Source organism: Dipodomys merriami, unplaced genomic scaffold (assembly GCF_024711535.1).
Source record: "Dipodomys merriami isolate MVZ:Mamm:240054 unplaced genomic scaffold, mDipMer1.0.p SCAF_592, whole genome shotgun sequence".
Taxonomy (NCBI): domain Eukaryota; kingdom Metazoa; phylum Chordata; class Mammalia; order Rodentia; family Heteromyidae; genus Dipodomys; species Dipodomys merriami.
In genome coordinates this window covers 437,304-462,690 of record NW_027206171.1, presented here as the reverse complement: position 1 = coordinate 462,690, position 25,387 = coordinate 437,304, and the positions used below count along the sequence as shown (strand labels likewise).

The 25,387-nt window shown below is 37.7% G+C and overlaps 1 long non-coding RNA gene across 2 annotated transcripts in view; it reads left to right on the top strand.

Annotated features, from left to right (window-relative positions):
• The window catches only part of LOC138813380 (uncharacterized), a 41,246-nt gene extending 19,186 nt beyond the window's left edge, over window positions 1–22,060 (top strand). Inside the window, exons 2-3 of one of the 2 annotated variants that reach the window (XR_011367761.1) lie at window positions 18,432–18,610; window positions 20,623–22,060. This is a non-coding gene — a long non-coding RNA (uncharacterized lncRNA). Of the gene's footprint in view, window positions 1–18,427; window positions 18,611–20,622 lie in introns of both variants that reach the window. The other variant, XR_011367760.1, reaches the window with a different exon arrangement.
• The last annotated feature ends 3,327 nt before the right edge of the window (window positions 22,061–25,387 follow it).

The following is a 25,387-nucleotide window of genomic DNA, read 5'->3' as shown; positions in this document are numbered from 1 at the left end:
TCTCCTGTATCTTCCTCCTGTTAGACATTTCTTTATGGTTTAATGATACTTTCGATCTTTGCCAGTTCTGCTAGAGTAGGTATGTATTTGGTTTTACAGGGGTGTTGACCTTCATGGTGTTTGCTGACCAAGTGGTAGGATTTACTGTAGGGTAAGGGATGATGTAGAGCAAGGAACTGTGCAAGACCAGCTTTCCATAAATTAGAAACTTGATGCATCTGTACTTCTATTCTTCTTCGTTTAAAGAGTCTAAGCTTTTTATGCAATCTTGTTTTTATTTGTTGTTAGTATTATTCTGGATACAGACAGTTCCAGGGTGACCTGGAGTTCTCTGTGTCCCAGGCTGGTCTCTAAATTGTTAGCTTGCTACTGCCACCTCCTAAATGCTAGCATTACAGACATGTGCCACAATGCCAGGCAGAACTATACTTCTTTGAGTATCTGTTCTAAAAGACAAATGTATAAAATAATAATGCCAAATGTAACATTAGTTTTACTACCATTCTCTTCTATAGGACCTGAAGAGAAACTTTTTGAGTGGTTGCTCAATCTGGAATTCCATATTCTCAATGATCTTTTTCTTACTTCAATTGTATGTATGTATCTAGATATACATATATACGCATATACACATAATATCTATATGTATGTATGAAGAGGTGGCTGTGTCACTTGTGGGGCTTCCAGGAGTGGTGTTGGAAAGACGTGTCTCATGGCATTCATTTTGGGTTTCTTTGTGACAGGAATTTAGGTGGTGATAGTTAATAAATCAGTCTTAGTGTAAGACATTTTAATGTGTGAAGGATCTGGGGCTTGAACATAGGGCCTGGGTGTTCACCCTGAGCTTTTATGCTGAAAGCTAGCACTCTACCACTTGAGCCTTGTCTTCACTTCTGGATTTTTGGAGATAAGAGTCTCACTGATTTTCCTGCCCAGCCTGGCTTTGGACCACAATCCTCAGATCTCCGCCTCCTAAGTAGCTAAGATTACCAGTATAAGCCACCAGCATCAGGTAAGACTCACTTTTTGTGGTTTTGGGTTTGATTGTTGTTTAATTGTTTCTGTAGTTTTCAGAGCTGAGGTCTGAACTTAAATCCTTGCACTTGCCAGATGAGTTCTCTTACACTGAGCAAGTCCCCAGGCCCTCCTGTTGTTTTTAATCAGCTAATGTGAAGTCAGTGCTGTCATGTGAACTTTGGATCCATGAGGAAGTGAAAGCCAAGAGATGTGCAGTTCATCCCTTGTTCATGCTGAAAACACTGGCAGAAGGACAGACCCACATGACTGAGTAATGACAATTTGGAGTTTCCTAGGGCTGCCAGCTATTCAACAAATAAAGGATTGATATCCATCCTATATAAAGGACTGAAATTAGACAGCAAAAAAAACCAAAAATAATCTAATTACATAGTTTTCAGAAGAAGAAAAAGATGGCTAATAAAGTCATGAGGAAATGTTCAACAGCCTTAGCTATAACAGAGAACATGCAAATTAAAACTGCAATAAGATTAAATCTACTTCAGTTGGAATGACAGCCACCAAGAAAATGTGGTAAGATGAATTAGAAAAGGAATCTTTATACTCTTTTCGTGGGAATGCAAACTAGTGCAACCACTATGGGTAACAGTCTAGAAACAGACCCTTCCAAAGACTCCATTATACCAATATGAGGCGTATGTCAGTAGAATATATCAATATACCTGAAAGATGCCCGCATAACTCATGTTTATTACAGCACTGTGCACAATATCCAAATGATGGAATCAGACACCTGGAATCTTCTTGAACTGATAAAGAAGAAGTAATATAGATGTACCATGGAATGTTACACAGCCATGAAGGAAAATGAAATCATGTCGCTCTCAGAAAAGTGGATATAATAGAGGACATCATAATGAACCAAGCTAAAAAATAAAAATAAAACAACACAAGATATGTGTTTGTTTCCGATATAGAAGCTAGGCCTAAAGAGCATATATATTCATAGACATGATTGTACCTTTGTGTATATGGGCAGATTTACAAATTGAGTCTACAGGACTGTTTAAGAGGGGAAGGGAAAGGGAAAAAGAGAGTGAATAATTTTGAGATACATTATAACTATATATGAAAATAACATGAAAACTGTTGATCAATGGAAAGTTGGGGGGAGAGAGAGAGGCTGAGGCAGAGAACTAGCAAGAAGGTTGGCTAACTAAGGGGAAAGAGAATGAATATGGTTAAGTAGATTTTTGTCAAAGTAAAACTGAAACTTTTTGAAATTGTTTTAAGAAGAGGGAGAAGGATAACATTGTGTGGAAATGTCACAACAAAATCTCCCCTTGTATAACTAATATATAATAATTTTTTTAAAGGAAGGGACTTGTTGCTCACATCTATACTCCTAGCTACTCAGGAGGTTGAGATCTGAGAATTAAAAGTTTGAAACCAGTTCAGGCAAATGAAACTGAGATAGATATTCGAATCTCTAGTTAAACAAGAAAAAAAATAAAAAGCTGGACGTGAAAGTGTACCTCTAGTGATAGAGTGCCAGCCTTGAGAGAAAAAGCTGAGCAAGGGGAGAGAGAGAGAGAGAGAGAGAGACCCTAAATTCAAGACTCGGAACCCGTACAACAAAAGAAAAACAAAACTAAAGTAGAATTTAATCAAAGTTCATGGCAAAAAGAAACTGTGAGGTTAAAAAATTGTTATTAAATTTTTTGTCAGTCATGGGGCCTGTAACCTTAGCCTAGGCACTGTCCCTCAACTCTTCAGCTCATGGGTTGTACTCTACCACTTTAGCCACAACAACACTTCCAACTTTTTCTGCTTATGTGGTGCTGAGGAATTGAACCCAGGGCCTCATGCATGCAAGGCAAGCACTCTACCACTGATCCACCTTCCCAGCAACTGTTATTAATTATTAAAGAGTTGTATAGAAGGGTTACCATTTCATAAGCATGTAATGAATTTTTTCTTTGGGGGCAATTTCACCCCTTCCTTTGTTATCTCCGTTTCCCTCTCCCATCTCTACCTACAAATTGTATAGTTCCACAGTTCATTTTCCTGTGTCTACTGAGTACCACTGCTGCATTTTTTCACCATTGGTTCTTCCATTGCTTTGCCTCCTATTACCCACCAAAGACAGCTAAAGGAAAAACAGGCAAAAAGCAAGAGACAAAGACCAAAAAGAAAAAAGAAAAAAACACCATCTTCATCAAGAGGAAAAAAAATATTAAAAACTTGTTGCAATTTCCTGAAATTCCTGTTGATAAATATTATTTTATATGTTCACTGGCACAGAGGCATTCATTGCACCTTTGGGTCCCTTCCTTAAGAATACCTCTTTTAATTGTGAGTGTTTTTAAAAATTGAATGTTGTTTCTACATACTTAGAACAAAAAATATTTAAGTTGAGATGTATTTTATTAATGCAATATAATTTATATGTACTTTTAAAACTTAAAAAGCCATCACTGAAAATTTTTTTTCTGAACCAGGTTGTAAAAAATGCTGCATTCCATATGTGACTGTAAATTTTTTACAGCAGTGTTGGGAACTGAACTTGGCTTGTTATACCAAACACTCTGTCACTTAAGCCACAGCATTTTGTTGGTCTTCTACTGTAGTTCCAGGCCCAACATAGTCTTATTCTTAGGAAGTATTTTTAATACTTGTAGTTTAAGAATATTTATGGTTGAGGCTGGGAATGTGGCTTAGTGGTAGAGTGCTCACCTAGCTAGCATGAAGTCCTGTGTTGGATTCCTTAGTACCACATAAACAGAAAAGACCAGAAGTGGTGCTGTGTCTCAAGTGGCAGAGTGCTAGTAAAAGAAGCTCAGAAGCAGTGCTCAGACCCTGAATTCAAGCTCCAGGACTGACCAAAAAAATAATATTTATGATGTCCTCTCTGTTTCCCTCTCTCTGTCTCTCTTTCTGTCTCTCATGTTGACCATGGTGCTTGAACTCAGGACCTAGATGCTTAAGACCAGTGCTTTACCTCTAGAACCACCATTCTACTTCCTTTGTGGTGATTAACTGGAGTCTCACAAACCTTCCTGCCTGGACTAGCTTCAAATTGCAGTCCTCTGCTTCCTGAGTACTAGGATTACAGGTGTGAACACCTCAGTTTATGACTCCTTTAAGTAGCTGGAATTTTCTAAGATAAGAATTTTGATTTATTTATAGTCCATTCTCCCTACCCCCTCTCTCTCTCTTGGTTGTAGGGCTTGAACTCAGGACGTGGGCTAGTGCATTAAAGCAAGTGCTTTACCACTTTGAGCCACAGCTCCATTTCCAGTTTTCTCGTGATTAACTGGAGATAAGACTCACACATACTTTCCTGCCTGGATGGCTTTGAACTGTGATTCTCAATCTCAGCCTTATGAGTAGCTAGGAGTATAGGCATGAGCCACTGTTGCCTGGCATATAGCCCATTCTTATTTTATGGAATTTTCTAGTGATAAAATTAATTTTCATATTCTGGAAATTTATATGGATGAAAAATTCATTTTACTGTGGCAACTGTATGTGCACATAACTCCTTGAAAAGCAAATACTTAAGAAATAAGACACTAAATTTGAGCTCAGTGACCCCCACTTGTAATTTCTAGAAACTTGGGAGGATCATGGTTTGAGGTTATCTGGGGGAAAAGACTGAATATCAACAAGCCAGACATGGGGGTATACATCTGTAATCTCAGCTATGCAGAAAGCATAAGTAGGAAAATTTTGCTTCAGTGCAATGCTCTTAAGTTTAAAAGTTAATAAAGCATTTTTTTAGAAAAAGAAGAAATGGGCCATTAAAATTTGCTTTTGCAATCTTATGGTTGTAAAAGCATTAGTGTAAACGCATTCATATGACTGCAGAGGCTTTTGCTGTTTTTCAATGGCGTGGAGTTAATGGCCTTGAAGGAAGAGGACTCAGTGGAGGAGACCCTGTGTGTCCTGGATGAAGAGTCTCCAACTAAGTAGGGTGTTTCACATATTTTCCTCATTAGGTTGTAATCTTTTCATACATCTTAATGTATTAATAAGGAGCAATCCAGGTCAAGCTATCTAATGAGTAATTTTTTTAGCATAATCATCTTATTTGGGTTCTAAAACTTGCATTCCCATTTTTTTCTGTCTTAACAGTAGATAACATTGTGTCTTGCATTATGACCATAGTCATTCTCAGTTTCCTTTTAAAAAATATTTTTGTTATCTTTAGGTAGTTGTACAAAGCAGTTGATGAATACAATGCGTCTTGATCAGCATTCTCCCCCAATTCTCCAAGCCACCCCTTCCTTTACTTATCTTAATTCTAGGTTATGTATGGAAAGTTTTGCAATTTACCAAAGCTGTTTTTGTGTACTCTGCATCTTGATTTGTGTCACATCTTCACACACACCCTTTTGACACACCCTTTCCCTTATTATGTCTCAATTCTGTGGCTTGGATTCTTGCCTGCATTCTCCAACCTTCCCCCTTCATCAACCCCTTCCTTCTCCTCCCCTCCCCCTTCCCTTCTTACTAGCACCCATTTCCTGGTTCTTATTTTGCTGGGCTTTGACTTAAAATCTACACAATTGCTAATGAGTGATTTTTTTAGGTACTGGGATTTGAACTGGAGCCTTGAGCTCTTGCTCAGCTTGCTGACAGCTAGTGCTGTACCTCCTGGTTTCTGGTGGTTATTTTGGAGATGGAGTCTAGTAGACTTTTTGCCTGGGCCAGCTTCAAACCGCAATCCTCTGTATCTGTCTTCTGAAGAGCTAACATGAAGCATGACCCACTTGTGTCTACTTCTAATGGGTTTTAATGAAATTAATGGGTTAAATTCAAATATTCTGTTCTTCACCCACCTCTTTCCATCAGTAGCTGTTCAACTCATTTTTTTCTGTTCCTGTTATTATCACCAAGTCCCTCTTTTCTCTCTTTACTTCTTGTTGCTTAGGTGCCTGGTCCGTATCTAGCAGGTTTATACCTTAAGTCCACTTTTCCTTTGGAGTTCGTATGGGATCTCGCTTAGCCAAACCCCAGCAGGATGACTTCTCACAGTTGTCCTACGTGCCTGTACCCACAGGCAGGCACTGTAATCATTTGAAATCTCTGCAAGGCTTGACCCCCAGTATTCTAAAATGAGTCCTCAGTTCCACATAGCAATCTGTTTCAGGGTTTCACTTTTACCACCTTACAGCTTAGTCCTTCTTATCTACTCAGAACTCTGACACTACCCTTTCCCTTTCGCCCCACACCTCCTCTTTCATTCTCCCTGTGCAGCTTTGTGTCATAAACAAGGTGGGAGTCATCAGATGGGAACTTCACAGTTTTTTCCCTGTCAAAGGTACAAACCTGTCTATAGCCACTCATCTCCTAAGTTCCTGCCTTCCTGGTAAAAGCCCATCTTCTCACAGCTCTTAGAGCTTTTGGTCTTCTCTCTCTACTTCATAGAAGCTTCATATGTCAGGTTTTTCCCTTCTGTATTCATCTCATTTCTCCCAGCTCTGGTCTTGGAATCAACAGTTTAAACACAGTCATTCTCATGCTGGTTCTGGGACTTGAACTCAGAGATTCGTGTTGTCACTTGGATTTTTGCTCATGACTGCTAGAGCCATGCCTCCAGTTTTGCTATTTTTGCTGGTTAATTGGAGATAAGAGTCTGAAGGATTTGTGTACCCAGGCTGGTTTCGAACTGTGGTTCTCAAATCTCAGCCTCCTGAGTAGCTAGGCTTATAGGTGTGAGCCACTGGTGCTTGGCACTCAGAAATCTGCTGACCCTTCTCTTGAGCCTCCATTCTCTCATGATTCCCTCTTTCTGAGTTGTGTGCATTCTTTCTTCATTTACATACCCCATCTTCATTCCTCACTTCACTCTTGCCCTCTTTGTGTTCTGGAAGCTGTCACCATGTCTCCTGATGTAATGGATGTTTCAACCTGAGTCTTCTTGGTTCTCAGAATCATTGGACTTTATTGATTTCTTAAACATGTCCTCTAACTGGCTTCTGATATCACAGTACTGATTTTCCTTCTGTGTCTCAACATCTCCTTTAAAGGCTCATCCTTGCCTTGTAGGTCTTTTAAAATGACATCTCTTTCAGCTTCTCTTCTTCTAGAGCCCGTTTGTGGGATCTTATGTATCCTGTGCCTTAAACTGTCAGGTATATCTCCAGAATTATCTCTGAGTCCTTCCTTCAGTATAATTCTGGCCACCTCCCCTGATCCCATATATTCCTTGTACTCCACATCTCCAGGATTTAGCAAATTATTTTCATTACAAGCCTCTGAGCCTCCTCAGTTGTTTCCACAAAGTAGAAGCCTAGGAATAACCTAAGTATTACTGTGTGCCAACATCTTCTCTTTATAGAACTTCTGTGTATTAATTCACTGAACTCTGGATTGCTCTGAGAAGTTAACTGTTAACTTTCTTACATGGAAGCACAGGGGTTAAACAACTTATTAGTAAGTACTCAGACAAAATTTGAGTCTAACAGTACATCAGACAGAGAATGGTAGGAATCATTCATTGGCATTCAGATGATCATCCTGTTAGGGACTTCCCTTAGCTGGGCACAGGTTGCTCAGGCCTATAATCCTAGCTCCTCAGGAGGCTGAGATCTGAGGATTGAGATTCAAAGACAAGCCCAGGCAGGAAAAGTCCATGAGATGCTTATCTTGAAGTAAGCACCAGAACTGAAAGTGGCAATTTGGTTCAAATTGGTAGAGCACTAGTTTGAGCAAAAATACTCAGGGTCAGCTCCCAGCCTCTGAATTCAAGCCCACAATGGACACACAGAGAGAGAGAGAGAGAGAGAGAGAGAGAGAGAGAGAGAGAGAGAGAGAGAGAGAGAGAACTTCTCTTAAAAAGAGAAGATATCGGTTCTGTCATCTTGGGGATTGCCAGAAGGATCACTGATTATTTCCCTAGATAAGATTGATGGAACAACCACCTCATTCCTTCCCTTCATGAAAAGAAAATGTTGGGAATATGTTTCCTTCCTTGTTAGCTTGTACCAGGGTTTGAACTCAAGGATTCAGCTTGCTTGCTTGTCACTCTACCACTTAAGTCGTGCTTCCAACCTAGCTTTTTTTGTTGGTCATGGGGCTTGACCTCTGGGCCTAGGCGCTGTTCCTGAGCTCTTCAAGTCAAGGCGAGTGCTCTACCACTTGAGCTTGAGCCACAGTGCCACTTCCGGTTTTTTTACTGGTTATTTGGAGATGAGTCTAACATACGTTCCTCCCTGGGCTGGCTTTGAACCACGATCCTCAGATCTCAGCCTCCTGAGTAAGTAGGATTACGGGTATGTATCACCAGTGCCGGTCCAGCTAATCTTTTCCTGGTTATTTATGAAATGGAATCTTGTATACTTGTTATTCACAAAAGCTCAATTTTCCTATATAGGACTGTAGTTACGAGCCACCGTGGCCTAGCTGAGTAAGTATTAATACAAGGTATCTATCTTCTATTGCATTTTGTTTCCAAGTGTATTCGTATAAACAGTGCAGATTTTGCATATTTATGTGTTAGGTTAAATTTGCTTGCCTCAGTCATATCTGGTTAGTAACTTTTGCTTAGTTCTAGGGCCCACTTTCTTTGGTTCACTGTATTTTTCCTATATTCAGGTAGAAAGGTACCTTACTGAAAATGTGGATTTGTGGACTGGTGTTTTACATATTCTCTTAGAATATCACAACTCTTTTTCTAAGCCCCATTACCCTCTTACTCCCTAAATCTCAGTGTAGTACAAAGGTGAAGGCTTTAGAGATACAATGCAGTATCCTTGTGGTACCCTGGAGCCCCTGCAAGGTCACCACATGGACCTCTGATGGGTCTTCGTGGGCTGGTCATGGGGACCTTCCCAGGACACACATTCAGAAGTTCCACTCCCCTTCTTGGGACCGGAAGCAACATGTGCCACATATACTTTCTATTTTCTAATATTTTCCTTCAGTGATATAAACAGAACCAGAACATAGAAATATTATGTTTTATTACAGCAATATATATTAACTATATTATTTCAACCTTTAAAACCATGTTAATATTTTATATACAGTTGGTATTCTTTCTGTAATTCCTTATTTTTTATTTTTGAATGTAACTAAAGTAATATAGTTTGTGTGTATTTTATCATTCTAGTATAACTACATTTGCACTACTTACATGCAACTTTTTTCAAATTCTGATATTTAATACTGTGTTTTTGGATAACAACTTTATTGTACTTTTATTTCAGTTTGCCATTATGGCCTTATAAATACAAACAATAAAACCTATTTTTGCTAGTATAGAGTTCAATGTCCTTTGGAAACTACAGACTCAGGATATAACATTGTGCATACACTAATGTGTATAACCTTATTTACAACTGCTCCATAAAATTAGTAGTTTAGATGGCAGCCTCTTCATGCGCACTAGGCATGCTGGGGCCTCTGGTGAAGTAGAAGCCTCACTGCAGCTCGCCCACCTTCGGCAATACCAGGGGACTGTGGGAGAAGAAGACATGCTGGCGGGCTAGGATGGTGCCACAGCACAGAGCCAGCTGCAGTCACTGGAAGCTCTACCTGGGCATAGGCGTACATGGCACGGTGCCCACTGAAGTACTCTAGCACTGGCCTGTAGGCCCAGGGCTTGAATGACCCTTCCTTGGGAAGGGTCATCATGCATTGCATGATGGGGCCTACTGAACCAAAGCCTTTCTCTAGATCTGCTTGTACATAGATAGCCTTCTTGGAGCAGGGGAAAACTCTGTTGTGCTGCAAGAAGAAAGACAGGCACAGAGGTGGTAACTCCAACTTTTGTACCCAAGTCACTGTGGAAGATTTCTTCCCTGCAACCTCCCACCGGATCAGTCTGTCCAGCTCCTTGTCCTTGGAATAGCAACCATTGACACTCATGTCAGGTACTAATGGCTCCTCTTTTGTGTTGGTTAATTGATATAAAGAGAGCCCCTCCCTCAGACAACAAAGTTATATTCTGGGTTTTGAAAACATTCTGTTTCTGAGCATTCCCAGTGTTTGGTTTTTGTATTCTTTCTTGTAAATTCTTGTGAAATTTGTATTTTAGGTGTGTGGGGAGGAGCAGCCAGATTATGAACATAGTTTCCTACAAGCCTTTTATCTAAAAAGGAAAACAGATTCCCCTCTAAAACTGCCTAACAGTCAATAAATTTGTGAGGGGAACAGGCTATTTTCTCCTAAGATCAAAATGTGCTAGTTTTATATGCATGCTTTATGTGTTCAAAATACAATTAAGTCATTCTCTATCATGGAAACGATTGGACAAACCTAAGAGTTAAGTGTCCTGGGAGCCAAAAGAAGGAGTTTTGTGAGCTTTACCAATGCGGGGGGAGAGGTGAGAGGTGTTAAAATCAACATATTATTTTGTAGAATCAAAGTGGTAATACAAAATGAGAATGACAAAAAATCTCTGGTCTCATGTGTTGATCTCATGTGCTGCCCTTGACATGGCACATTTTGCCTTTCTGGCTGTGGTTAGGTCCATCTGCCCGGTGGATAAGTTGTCTTCAAGGCATCTTGGTCCTGAAGAGGGACTTTGATTACCCAGTGGGAGTTGGAACCAGGCGAAGGACAGGACAAAGTCCACTTCCAGGGCATAGCTCCTTAGTTCCCCATGCAAGTAGGATTAGCAGGGAAATTTCTCTGAATTTGACTCCAGAAAACAACCACTGAACCAAAAGGAATGACCGCCAAACACCTTTCCCCTTCCTCCAATCCCTCCTTCCTTGGTAAAGTGCAAAATAGTTTTGCAGGTTTTGGCACTCACACAAATCACCAACCCTCACCTGATAAATTAGGTTGCAAGTGACTAAGTCATGTAAATGCATAAGGCCACACTCTTTACTCTGGACAACATCTTCAGGTTGTTTGATGCTTTAATTTTTTAAAATTCCTTTTTGTCATTTGTGGGGCTTGAACTCTGTGCCTGAGTGTTAACATGTTGCTGAACTCCTCAGATCAAGCAGAAGCATCTACCACTTGAGCCACAGCAACACTTCCTCCTTTCTGGTGGTTAATTGGAGATAAGAGTCTCACAGATTTTCCTGCCATGGTTTACTTTGAACCATGATTTTTAAAATTATATTTCTATATATTTCCGCTAATTTCAGGAGGCTTGGGTCTCCTTTCTCTTTTATTTTCTCCTGTATCTTTTCTTGTTTGGGAACAAATGTCATGGACTGTCCATCCATTCAAAACTAAGCTTATTTCATTAATTTAATAGAAAAGGAATCCAGCTTGCCTGCATCTCAGGGAAGCTTTGCATATAATGTTCATCTGATAATTCACATCAGTGAATTTTCAAAGTCATGTTGATAATTTTTTGTAAACCATTCACTAAAAAGGTCCCAAAAAGCAAGAATAAATAATAATGTTCTGATTTCTAACAAGGTTAAAAAAACAAGTATTTCAAGAAAACACATTCTAGTCTTCCCAGATTCCATGGTGAAGAAGTCCTTAACACTACCCCCTCCTTTCAAACTTGTAGCTTTATTCAGTTTTACTAGCTTTCATTTTGGTACTAGCACCAGTAATCTCCTTGTAGTATTTGACAGTGAAATTCCATTTGTTAATAGCTCAATTCATATTGACAATGGTAGACTCATGAGTTAACTATCATAGAACATAAAATATTGAATAGCATTAATTATATGCAACTATTCCATAAATTAATATAAGTACCACATATATGCATCTTCATCAATTTTTAAAATGCAAAAGTTACATATCTGTGTCATAAAATAAATCAGATCACTAGTATGAGACTAAGCTAAACCTATTTCATCATCCCCAATATTCTTTGTAAAATTTTCTCTTCTCATTAACTTTTACCTTAAGGCCTTCTTTTCCTAGCAACCGATGATATGTTGATGACTCTACATTTTAGTCACCTCCGTATAACTTTTTTCCCTTTCCACCTGCAGTTAGTAGCTCATGTTAAATACCTGAGGAATAATTGGTCCCAATGTGCCTGAAAGATGCCAGGAGTACCAAAGTCGACTGGCTGTGCCCACTCTGCCCTTTTTTACTTAGGGAATGGAGTATCAGTGTCAGGGGTGTCAGGGAATCAGGTGGCTGGAGCCATGGTACTATGAATTATGGGTAGTAGAACAGAGTAGCAGAAACTAGGATACCAGGGAAAGAAGAATTGTGACTATAATCATTGAGTTGCAATGACTGGGCGTAGGAAGCACATCTGGAGTTCACTGCTCCTGCGGCACTGAGCCCAGGACAACCGGGGAGGTTCCAGCTCTAGATCAGGACCAGGCTTTGTGGACAAGACCAGATAGGGCATCTGGGGACCTGAGCGGTGGCCGTCTTGTGTGGGCTGGGAACTTCATTCGTGTAGTCTAGGTTTCTCCATGGAAAAGCGCATTCACTCCTGTGCCTCTCCTGTCTTTAGGATTCCTGCTATTCTCCTGCCTGCTGCCATGTCCAACTACAGGTGTCAACTTCTCCACACTGCTGAAAGGCCATCCCAGACATGCTCACAGGGCTTCCCATGCATGCATGCAGAGCTCTGGGGTGCCATCCTCCAGCCAAACTGTACCCGCTGTTCAGCTTGGCCTAGGGGTCCACGAACTACAATCTTACACAGGAAGCCAGGGGTACACAAGGCCATCCTGCAGTCTCAGGAATCCTTTCCCTCCTGCTCAGGTGTGGGGTGGCTGTGAAGCCAACCACAACATCACATTTGATTATCTAAAAGGAAGAATAGAAAAGTTTCACTGTCCCAGAAACAACTGCCCCTAGGGTTCTTTGTGTACATGAGTGTGTGTGTGTGTGTGTGTGTGTGTGTGTGTGTGTCTGTGTGTGTGTGTGTCTGTGTGTGTCTATGTCTGTGTGATGTGAGAGAATCAAACACAGCTGAGGTTTGGGGTAAAACACTTCTTCACTTCAGCATTGAGTTTTGGTATCTAGTGGTTGTCCCCCCCCCAATTCTGAGTCAACGTTCTAAAGTTGTCTTTCTTTATAAATTTTTTTTTGGGTCCGGTTGTGGGGCCTGAACTCTGGGCCTGGGCACTGTCCCACAGCTCTTCAGCTCAAGGCTAGTGCTCTACCACTTGAGCCACAGCGCCACTTCCGGCTTTTTTCTTTTTTCTTATGTGGTGCTGAGGAATCGAACCCAGGGCCTCAGGCATGCAAGGCAAGCGCTCTACCACTGAGCCACCTTCTCAGCCCCCCTTCTGTATACTTTTATCCTTTGATCTTCTTGATGTTCAGATTCCTATGGTCTGCTTGTGAACTGCACCATTTGCTTGTTGAAGGTGGTGCCTTTTAAAAAATTTATGAAGCCCTTTGATCACTTGAAATGCTGTTTTTACTGTGTAAGTGCATTTTACTTAGCCCAACTCTTGGGGCCTTCCCTGTGACTGGTAATTCTGAGATTAGCTTAGGGCTAATATGAGATACTATCCTTTCAATCTATCTTTCTAGTGAAAGAAGTTGGGCGTCTTTATTGAAATAATTGCCTGGTTGTAAAAAAAAAAAAACCAAAAACAGTGTTATAAATGTACAATCGCTTGATTTTAGTAAATTGTGCACTGTAGTGATAATTTTTTTTTTACTAAGGTGAATAGTTGGAATGGGAAAAAAAATCACAAATTCTAAAACTTAAAAATTGATCAAATAACAAAAAAAAAGAAAGTCACTGATTAGGAATGTATTACAAATGTAAATGTTTAATAAATAAATGAAATATTTGAAATTCTTATCCACAAAGGAAATATGTATCAAAAAGTCACTGAGATTCCATATTACACATCAGAATACTTATCACAACTCAAACAAGTAAAAACAAATGCTGGAGAGGTTGAAATAAATCAGGAATATTCAGTTGTGTGGCATTATAAACTAGTGCAACCCATAAGCAGCTCAGAATGGAAGTTTACACAATGCCAAAAAAGACACATATTTTAATGACCTTTACAACAACTTGGATACATATTGAAGGAATATGATTCAACATGAATATCCATGTTCATGGCAGGAGCATTCATAACAATCAATCTCTGCAGTCCACCTAGGTGTACCAGAAAGAGGGAATAAAGAAAATGTAATATTCATAGCTATAAACATATACTGGGATATAAGAGAAGTGAATGCTTCTACTATTTCATTTCAAAAATATTTTTGGATATACACAATCCTAATTTCACTTGGTTTTATGGCATTGTGTTTTTGCTTTGGTGAGGAACCTCCATAATGATTTTCAGAGCAGTTATAGCAGGTTAAAGATATCCTATAATATGTGGATGGTAGACCAAAATTTAAATATATCAGTGAACACATACAGGACAATCATATATAGTTTATAATTTGAGGCAATGTTAAGAAGGCAACAATTGGGGGAAAAGACAATTTTAGAAGCTTAATAAGAAATTATCTTGAGAAGTTGAATAAAGAGGTACAAAATGAGATTCATCAAAAGCTGTTGAATGATAGAAGATGGAAGAAGGTTAGAAAAACAGATTCATCTGCATGGTCAACTCGACTGAAGTATATGCATATTTGGTGTACATTGATGAAACTCATTCCAAAACTGTGAGCTATTCTTTTGCATCTCTTGCATTTGAGGTAGAATAGGTCCAGGCTCAGCTCATGCCAAGAGGTAGATGCATTGTGACAAGTTCAGGTTTGTACTGAAGATCATCATATTGAAAAAAATAACTGAAATTAATAGCACCCTTCTAGACTTGCATCTATACTAACAGACAACTTCCTGGTTGCTCACTCTGTAGCTTCAATTCTTTAGTAGCAAGAACAATTCTAGGAGGTCTTTCCTTGCCATACTTTTTGAGGTTTCCACTGAAAATTGAACTTATTAGAATCTCAAACGTTTCCGTTTGGGGGTGGTGGATACTGATGGCTTATAACTACAATCCTACATATGCAGGAGACGGAGATCTGAGGATGGGGGTTCTAAGCTAGCCTGAGAAGAAGGTCTATGAGATTTCTCTCTAGTTACCCAACAAAAAATCAGAAGTGGTACTCTGTACCAAAGTTGGAGAGGGCTAGCTTTGAACCAAAGAGCTGAAGGACAGTACTCAGTCCCTGAGTTCATGTGCTGTGACCAACAAAAAGTAAGTTTCATTTTTTGACTATGGTTTCCTCTTCTAACTCACCATGTGCTTTATCAGGAAGTCTTGCTTAAGGTTCCTATGTCTTACTCAAGTAGATTTTGTCTGTCAACAATAACCAAGTCTACAAAGTCTACCTAGAGTACAATCAGCAAGTTTAAAACAAATATAATATTTTTTAAGTGTGGATGTGCAGACCTTTGACTAATTCTTACTTTAATGAAACTATGTTGGCCTTCCTTCCACTTGAACAATTGTGTGTAAAATAGATGCATCCCTGGATTTAATCGGTTCTTCCCAGAATCCATTTTTTCAAGATTGTTTTTCCATTGATGCAGAAAAGTTCCAAGTTGTGGCTACTATTATTTATTGTATTGCTAGTTTTAAGCATGGGAAAATATATCAAAGGTATTTCAAACTTGATTTGTATGAAAAATGTTCATTCATTATCTAAATTCAAAAAACATAAATTACTAAATGCACTGTTTCTTTGGTGAAAAGAAGAGCATGCGTGTCAGAGATAGTCTTCCATGTAGGAGTCTTAGAGGATCTGACTATCTAGTGGTCTGGCTTTTAGTAGTAGGTAGTAGTAGGTTGCCATGATGGGTCTTTCCAACACTTCTAGTTTGGAAGTAGAGGCCTGGTGAAACAAACACATTTGTCTCTGACTTACTCTCTTTCAGGATGTCCAAGGCTGATATTGATTGTGAACGATAATAATTGTCCTCCTACCATTTCCTTCTAAGTAATTTAACTTATATTTGGGATTTTGCAACTTGTAGCAGCTTATATGTAACAGTCTCCTGTGGAGCGATTTAAGAGCGAACCTTCAGTATCTGTGTTACAGTATAGTGGTGTCATAACAGTTCCTTATATTTTATAATATAAGATAAATAAAAATGGTTTTCTTAGGAAATCTAGCTAAATTATGTATCATTAAACATTATGATAATCGTGTGTCAAAGTTTATAGATCACTTTATTTTCAAAAGAAAATCGAAGTAATCAGAATATTGATATTTTTGAAATGTATAAGGCATGTATATTTCCAAAGGCAATATTACCCATATTTCCAGTTTCCTATTTTGTCATGTAGTTTATTAATTTTGTATTTTGTCCAAATTATAGCTTACTATATATTACTTGTGCTATAAGAAATGGAATACAAATTCAATTCTTGTGTTTGTTTTCATTCATTTGTATTTATCATAAAGTTGTTTTGCAAAGAGGTTTCAATTCAATGAGTTTATTAGTATAATGCACCTTGATTAGTGTTACATTGATCTACCCCATCTTTCCCAACACTACCCATCCTCCAAGTTACCTGGTTCCATTTTTACATATGTATCATTAATATTATGATTGTATTTGCTATCCATTCCTGTTTTCATTAATCTGCCCCATCTTAAACTTCTTCCCCAGCTGAACATGATTTCCTTTCTGCTACTTACTTTCTTGAACTCTTCGTTCTTGGTTAGTTATTCAGAGAACCACCATCACTGTAATATTTCCATAAGCATACCGAATATTGGGCTTTTAAAGTTTATTTTGATTTCAACATGTACATAGGAGTTGACATTCAATACATGAGTACATGAGTACACTGGATCTTGATCAATGTCACCTCTTTCATAATTTTCCCCAATGCTCTCACTACCAACTTTTCCTCAATTTCTTCATTTTATGGGATACGCATTAAGTTAGATCATTGCATTTATCCCCACTTTATTGCTTCATATATCTATTTCTCCCTACCTTGATCCCAGTCCTACCTCTGAGTACTTGATTCCTGGTGTTTATTTTGTTGGAAGGTTAGTTAGCTAGTCTAAGGAATTACATTATTTAAATGCTTCTCTGAACCAACCATATTTCAGTTCATAACTAGGTGTATACTTGGATTCCACCCCAAAGTGTGCATATTGTATTGATCCTGATCATGTCTACCTTCCTATATAACAGAAAACATATCTCCCTGGGTTTGACTTTCTTCCCATCTTTCACTTAACATGATTTCCCCCAATTTCTTTCCTTTCTTTGCAAATGATGCATTATCATTCTTTATAATGGATAAATAAAATTCCACTGTGCATGTTTATACACACATATGCATATTTATATGCATATAGCTATCATATTTTCCTGATCAACCTGTTTACTGAGTGGCATAGTCCATATCTAAATGCGATTTCTTGTACTATAATGCTTTTTCTTTCAATGTTTTGGAAAAAGACTTAGTATCATTTGCCTAATCTTGTGCATACAGTCTATTCTATAACAAAAATCATTCTATTAATTTCCTAATCTAGTCATTTACATTTCTATATATGTTGGCTCCTATAAATCACAGGGATTCATAATTGTGTATGATTCTGTTTTTAAGAGCAAGACTAAATGCTTGCTTGTATATAGTTGACACTTGCAAATAATTTATTATATAATTATATATACATACATATACATATATAATTTACATATTGACATACATATATACATATAGTGTGTGTATATATATATGTATATATATATTATCTATGTGCTAGTGCTAGGACTTAATTTCAGGTCCTTTTGCTTTTCTTTTTCGCTCAAGGTTGGCATTCTTCCATTTGAGCCACAGATCCACCTTTAGCTTTTTGGTTCTTAGTTGAAGGTAAGGGTACCATAGTCCATTTCACCTTGTCTGTGAGTACCATGGTCCATTTTAGCTTGTCTGTCTTGAAACTATGATCCTCAACTTTCAGCCTTCTAAATAGTAAGTCAAGCACCACTAAACCCAACCCTATTCTATTTGAATTAAAAATTAATTTAAATAACAACAACTTGTAGTATTTTCTTTCTTTTCTTTCTTTTTCATTTTTATTGTGAAAATACTGTACAGAGGGTGTTACAATTACATGGGCAAGATAATAAGTACATTTCCAATCATGCATTGTAGCCTCCTCCTTTGTTTCCCTTTCCCATCCCTTCCCATCCTCCCCTCACCCCTCCCCCAATCCTAGTCTCCCCACCCATCAAAGTTGTAAAGTTCGTTTTTCCACATAACTACTTGTACATCTCATTGTTGCAATGAATCCACCTGTATACCTATTTAAACGATTTGTTTTTTCCCTTCCCCTCCACAAATTATACCAACCTCAAATACAGTGAGGGAGGAACATACAAAGCAAGAAAGAAATAATCTTATAAATGTGTTAGAAACAATCACCTGAAAGAAAAAAAACATTTGAATACATATCTTAGGGTTCATTTTCCTAACATCAACTTATCTGAACTTTTCTGCTTGACTCAGACATATACATTTTCAAATAAATGTCTTTTCATTTAAACTAAATTACACTGCTTAATTTTTTTTCTTATTCCAACTTACCTACCAAGAAAGAAAAGGAAAAATTCAAAACTAAAGAACCTCTGAATCTAACAGTTCTCAAGCCTGCCAACCACAGTTTCTTTGCTGGGAAATAGAACAGGATGATGTTTTCTACAAGCAAAGCAGCAGAAAATACTCTTTACTGAAGTAGCTGCAAATCTGATAAGGATGAGGACAAGCAAATTTATTCAGTAAGTATTACAATGTGTTTGCTGTGGTAGGCTGACTCTAGTGGATAAGTTTAGCCTATCTTAGAGGATGTTCATAATCATGTGGAGGATAATCAAAGGTGAATATGTAATTAGAGAGGTGTGATTTCTGGAAGATGAATGTTTATATTGTAGTTTGTATACTGTTGAAAATGAGACGGTTAAGATAGGGATGTTTATGTAATTTTTCTGCTTGTAAGACAAAGAATTATACTAGCAATACCTTTGAAAACTGATTTTAAAGTAAGGGTCCTTACAGTTTCTGTTGCAAAATAAAGTTTTACCCAATAAGTAGTTGTTTATTCTGAATTGGTTTAGAAATGAAATATCAAAATATTATTGAACACTCAATAATAATGACTTAAGAACATGCCACGGATAATCACAGCTACTTAGTAGGTAGAGATCTGAAGATAGCTGTTTGAAGCTAGCCCAAACAGAAAATAACTCTGAGACTCATACAGACAATTAGCCAAGAAAAAAGTATGAAGTTGTCCTGGGGTTCAAGTTGTAAACTGCTAGCACTGAGCAAAATGGCTCAAGGAAAACACCAGGCCATAGTTCAAACCTCAGTACTGGCACAAAAATAACATGCACCTAAAACATACAAATATGTTTATTTAAATAAAGTCATTCCTTGTATCCTTCACAGTATAATAATAAAACAAATTTTATACATATATAATTTATAGTAGTAATAGAATATCAGTAATTATACTATACATATATCATTTATATATTATAATAACATTACATATATTATACATACATTATAGTAATAACAATACTATCCATTAAATTAATACATGTTTTGGAACAGTGAATAGATTTTTTTAGTACAACAAAGTACCTATTCACAAAAAAATATTCCTTTTGGATTATATATCACTAACAAACTATTCCATGTGCATTCAAGGTACTTAATGATAAAACCCTGTGTTCATAAGCATAGGTGTCGTTGACATGGATTTGTTACTCCTTAAACTGTTACACCAATTACTTCCACAAACATTGAAAGCTGTATGATGTTCATTCAGCTATATCTCTAGAAATTAAACCGATCTTTATTTGATACAAAGATCATTTGATACAAGTCATTACCCATACCCTTTTCATTTAAAAATATTTATATTCTGTAGCAATTTTGTTGCCATTATAACCATAATGAAGAAGATAATGTGGCTTTATCTACTCCATAGTTCTTAAAAGGTAATGAATGTGACATTTACAAAATTGCCTCAGATATGCCTTGTGGAAAACTGGATTTGAATTATGGTCAGTCTTAGGTACTTGGGAAATTTGCTTGGCCTTGTTGGCTAGGTCTTTTTGAGTGATATATTGAATTCCTTTCCTAAATTGCAGAACTGTCATGAGCACTAAAACTACTCTAGTGCAGGTGCAGTGCTTGGAATGGTGTTTTGAATAAGTCCCAGATAAATCTGCTTCTCTCACCATGGTCACAGCATCCTTTCTGAATGCCTTCAGAAATATTTACCCAATTGATGGTAATATCTGTGAAAATTTGTCTTTACTAAAAAAAATATTCTATTCTTCACATGAAACAATGAAAGTAATGTTGGGGCTGTCCTGTGGCTTTTATTCTAAAGGAGGTTTGCCTAAATTTATTTACTATATTAGTGGTACCAGTAGCATTCTTTAGTGCTGCCCTTCATGTTTCTAGTCTGTGTTCCATCTGGAATACAATTGTAACTTAGTTTATAATCTTTGTTACCAGAATAAAAAAATACAAGTGTCTTTCCAATAACAAGACAATTTAGGCAAACATTGCATATTATATGCTTAATACTTTCCTGAAGTATATTTCTAATTTCTTTTAGACCCATAAAGGATAGCTCAGAACAGGGAAAGAGCATTGTAAGGAATAATAAAAAGTACTATTATGGTGGTCTTAATGACAAAGTGTAAGGAATATATAACAAAACTGATGGTAGGTTAATTTGCTCTTTTTGCTATTCTCTCCCCCTTCTTTGTAGAAAGGTTCTCACTATGAAGTGACAAATGATCTAGACGTTTCAAGCCTTGTCTCAGTGACAGAAGAGATGGGATTAAGGATATGTGCTACTATGACTGCTTTTAAGGAAGTTCACAATAAAGCAATACTAACACATATAAAGAAACTTTTGTAAGTGATGTGTATTCACTTCCTCAATTGCCAAAATTAAATTCATATGTCAAAACATCAAATTATTTACATTACAATATATGCCGTTCACCTGGAATCACCTCCACAAATCAAATGCAAACTAAAAGCTCGATCTCAAAAACCAACATCTAATCAGTATCTGAAATACAAGAAGATAAACAAAAAACCTAAATGAGTGAGACCTTTCACACTGGTAAGAGCATTGATAGCTGGATTTTAAACCAGGGCTTGAAATGATCAGATGTCATTAAATATGTGATTAAATTGCAGGATTGACCTTGGTCTCAACATTGGAGGTACAATTCAAAGGCAGCTAAGGTTGCTGCAGTATTGTTGCTGCATATTCAGTGTGACTCTCCCTAATAATGGTAGTGTACAGAGTCGAAGCTAAGTCAGTAAAAGGTATAGGAAGTATTCTCCACTGAGAAAAATTGCAGGGGTGATCCTCCCTCTTGCGTTGAGAATGTACAGCTCATCTCATTTTACTTTAGGCTCTAGCATATTTATGATCTGAAGACCATTATAACACTTCTGTGTGCAATGAGTGTGAGCAGTGAGCAGGGTAGGTGTGTATTACTCTAATACACATAAAAACCTTAGAGGTATGGGATGACCCGACCCTCAAACTTCATTCTATGTTGTTGAGTTTCATGGAGAAATATTAATAATTAACCAATTCAGATTAATCTAAGTCTGATTCAGGCAACTGAGATAAGACTTTAGGGTCATTCACTCCAGTCAGTTTGTGACCTATGAAATAAATCATATTATTTCACAATGTATATATGTTTGTGAAAATTTATGCAAAACCACATACCAATTGTATAAAAGGGACACTTATCCATCTCTTATATTAGCAGAAGTAACAATACTCCAGAAATGTACTTCCTTGCTAGTGTATCACAGGATGACTGCTTTATTGTCTTTCCAGATGCTCATATAATTTTATGTATCTTCTTTGGGAAAAAGTGTATCAACAGTTTGTTTAGAGGTGTTCATATCATTACTGTTGAGGATCTTCTTTGGAAAAAGAAAAGTTGGGAAAGTGTGTTTCCACAGTTTGTTTTGAGGTGTTCTGAATATCAGTACTGTCACTAACTGCAACAATAGAACAGCACAGATGATGGGATACCTGGACAAAGAACTGAGAAATCACAGAGAGGGATAGGAAAGAATACACCTGGGGATCAGAAGGCTCATTGTTCTGGATCGCAAAATCCTTCTTAATATGCTTTATATTCATTTTATTACAGGGTTTTTGTCAGTGGTTACAGGTATGTGCACAAACTATGGCATAATCTAGTCATTAACATGAGGTATTGTTTGTATACATAGTTGTCACTGTGTATGTAACTCCCTTACTGTTAGGGTGCAGAAGGGAGCAATAATCATATCAACCGTAACACAGACAACAATATTATCTCCAAGGCCTTAATCTTTTAGTGTCCTAACAGCTCTAACTTAAATAAATTTAAGGCAAAAAATTATGTGGCTGTCTTCACTTGACTGTTTGACCCTTCCAGGGCATAGCTTTCATTCTTCTGAGTGCTGTTTGAGATGGCTTTTCGATCTCTTATCCCTTTCCAGGGCTCATGACTCTACTGTAGAAATCCTCACATGTATTCTTACAGATGTATTATTTTGAAAATGATATTTTTATAGAATAGATTCACTTTATAAGCTTAATATTCCCTTTCTCTCCCTCTGCCTCTCTCTCCCTCTCCCTCTTCCTTTCCTTCTCTCTCTCCTTCCCCCTCCCTCTATTCTCTGTAGTAAAGAGAAACTCCAAGCCTCAAATCTGTGTGTGTGTGTGTGTGTGTGTGTGTGTGTGTGTGTGTGTGTAGTAATGAGATTAGACTCCAAACCTCAAACTCTTGCTTGTTTTTTTCACTCATGACTGAAGCTATACTACTTGAGCCAAGGTTTCACTCTGCCTTTGTCTGCAAAAGTGAACATAAATGTTTCATGGATTGCTACTGCAAAAGGCTGTGAACCTTGATCTTTCAATCTTAGCCTCCTGTTTATATAGGAATATTGATGGGATACTGGCATCCACCTTTATTATCAAGTGTTTTTGTTTTGTTTTGTTTCTTGCTGTTGTTTTTGTTCATTCAAAATCTGTAAGGAAAGCAAATTATTCATAAACAGCACTCTTCAAATAAAATACGTATTGTTGAAAGATTACCTTAATTATGCTATTCTTTTGCATTACTTTTATTACTTGGTATGTACATTACTTAATTTGATTTCTTGAATTCTATTGTTTCACACAGTAGAGTCATATATATATATATATATATATATATATATATATATATACATATAATTTTCCTTGTCTTGGTTTATAATGTGTTAGTTTTTTCACAACAGTTTATTAAAGTTTATCTCTGTACTACTGAAGCAAGACCTTTATGATTATTCAATATCCTGTAATTCATAAGTTCATCTCTTCTTGTGGCACTATGTGGGTACCAGGTAGTTTCCTGTAATCACTCCACATGTTTTAGAAGTCACTGCCAGACACTTTTCTGACCATATATCAGTTCACAGTTCTGCCAAATTTGCAAGGGCATCCTTTGTAATTCTCCTTTGATTTTCATTGTTGTAAATCCTATGATGGTCATGTTGATTTTCTCCCCTGTTGCTTTCATCACTGTATTTGGGAACTACTGATATATACTATTTTACTTCACTCCATTCTCCTTGTGACTTGGCCTGTACCCCTCTCAGAGCACAGGGCCAGATATTGGGAATATTAAATTTAGTCTTTATTTCATAAATATATCTTTACTTTCTAGCAATACATTCATTGAGTTCATTCTGTACATTTAATATCTTGATAATGATTACTGTATTTTCGCTGCTTTGCCTGTTATTTGCCTTCAGGGAAGAACATAACTCAGTACTGTACCCTAGGTAAATGAAGGGTCTCAATCATGCCTCAGTAGATGTTGTTCATTGGATAATGTTTACATCATGGTCTGCTTGCCTGATTTCTTTACATTATTTTTCAATATAGACCTTTCTTCTGGAAAATATTTGTGGGCCTCATGAAGATCAATTCCTAGTGGAAGCAGTCATTAATTTTATTCCAAAATCATTTTATGGTGCCCTCTGAGTTTCTTCAAGGTCTGCATATTACTGCTTTATATTCTTGGATACGTTTTAAGTATTGGTGCATCCAATGATAATTGCTCAAGTCACCATTTGGATGATTGAAAAGAAAACCATACTGCAATCTCACCATATGACAATTTTCTAGTTTTAAATTCTTTTAGATTAAAATTAATGCTGGAAGATTGAACATTCTGTATATTTTATATTTTGCTAAGTATTTAGTTTTAGTTTAGGTTCAATATAGAAGCATAAAGTTAAATCATTACTATTTAATTGATTTTAGTATTTCTAAAATATTCAGAGGAAAAATTCTATTAATTCATAATTTGAGGACAATAGAGTGTCCATTATGACTAAATGAGACAGTTTATAGTTTTTGTGTTCCAAAGGTGGTGGTGGGGAATCAAGTCCAGTGCTTCATATGTCTTAATCTACTTTGTTCCCCTGAGCCTGATGTGATCTGTGGTTTTATTAGAAAAAGTTCACTAGGAAGGAATTACTTGGTTAGTTTATCCAGTATCTCTCTCATACATAAAAGTAATTTAATTCTACACTGACAGAAAATGGTAGTCTTATGTTGCATTTATTAGTACTAACTATTTTTTTCTAGCCCTTCTCTTCACTTTCAATGCATTACCAGTTTCCTATCCTCCCCTCCCAGGAAACTTGACTTGATCCACTGGAAACGCCCTTCCAGTCATCTTCTTCCTTAGAAAGCCCACCCTTAACTAACCTACTCTCTGGTAGTCCTTCTATGAATTCTCAAAGCCCTGACTGCAACCTGACCCCTTCCTGAAAGTCCTGCTCTGCTACAGGGAAATCCCTCTTCCACTCCACCCCTTCCTAGAAGTCTGTTCGGCACTACCAGAAACCAGTCCACATCCCTATCTCCTCCCTTTATGTACTGCCTTAGTTCACCAAGAATCCCTCCCTTATCCACTGGATACAACCCCCTAACTACTCTAGCCCCTCCCAGTCTGGCCCCTCCCATATAATTGTCCCTCCAAGCCGCTCTTTTCCTTTCACACCCTGTCCCCAACCAGGCTTCCCCATGGAGTTCCTCCCAGTTTCATCAGAAACCCCCTCTATTACTAGCCTACTTCTCAAAGCCCAATACTGAACCTACCTCCTCCCACAAAGCCTACCATGCTACTCCAAAAACGTTCCACCTCCCTATACCTGCTCTTGAAACTCTGCCTTGCTAAACCTGAAGTTTCTCGCACAGCTCACCACCTCCCTGGAAAACTCCTCCTGCTCCACCACATGCCTCCCCACCTCCCACATCCACTCCCTCTATGCCCTGCCTTGCTCCCCAGATAAACCTGCCTTCTGGGCTCCTCCCTCGGATCCACACTCTGCTCTATCAGATGTCCTGCCTGTAATTATCCTGTACCCTTGAAACCCTTCCACTCCTTCCCAAAGCTCCACCTCCAGCTTGCCCCAATGCTTCAAGCCCTGCCCTGCTCCATCAGAAAACA